Here is an 890-nt window from a genome sequence, read left to right as displayed (position 1 = left end):
TGGCATCCCATGGATTATGCGGCATGTATCCGCATCATTTGTTCTGTGTAATAGAATTTGTTTAAAAGAAAAATCTCGAAGAGCTATCCTGTTGGTATTTCATGGCTGGACTTCCAGTGCTCCATCCGTACCCAGTGCGGGGCCCGCCCGTCGCCTGCGTAGCTTCGCAAAATTTCGCAAACATTCCTCGTTCACCGGCAGGCGCCCTAAGTGCTACGAAGGTCGTAACACATCCAGCTTCAGAAGAATAGCATGTAGACGTGTTGTTGGACTGCCACTGAACAAAATCTTAAACAAACGGACCTTCGTCGAACTCTCGACCATCAGAAACTGTCATGTCGCGAAGGCGCTTGTCTCAATAACCACTTGTTAGCACGTGTCATTAGCTCACTGTTAATAAATCATTCTCATTTCGCTTCCTACCACCTTTCAACTATACCACGTCTGCCACCGCCGCCGCCATGGAGCCAGCAGTGGAATTATTTGCCCGCTTATTTACGGCCGCGCTGGCAGCGATTACGAATTGGCGACAGAATCAGAATGTGGCGAAGATGCTCGTCTTCAAGCTTGCCTGCTTCATTGCCTTCCTTCCTTCACATCCACGGGTGAAACTCGTCTTTCAAGGGCATCACGGTCTGGCACCAGTCGATGCGTCCCCAACAAGCATATATGATATGGAATTCAAAGATGGCAACGGCAAAGTAAGGACGCTGCTCGTCTTTTTGCTGTCATGAAGCCCGTGACGGGAGACACCTTCCAGGCCTCCTCAATCACAGCTTCCTGTGAGGGAAGATTCAACCCGCGGATCTCGTTGAGGACGTACAATCTGCCGCCGTCGTGGAGAAGCCTGTTAAATTTTTCTCGGTCCGATTTCTTGGTGAGGCCCAGCA

This window comes from Volvox carteri (assembly GCF_000143455.1).
Source record: "Volvox carteri f. nagariensis unplaced genomic scaffold VOLCAscaffold_20, whole genome shotgun sequence".
NCBI classification, from domain to species: Eukaryota; Viridiplantae; Chlorophyta; class Chlorophyceae; order Chlamydomonadales; family Volvocaceae; genus Volvox; species Volvox carteri.
Note: the sequence above shows the minus strand (reverse complement) of the source record.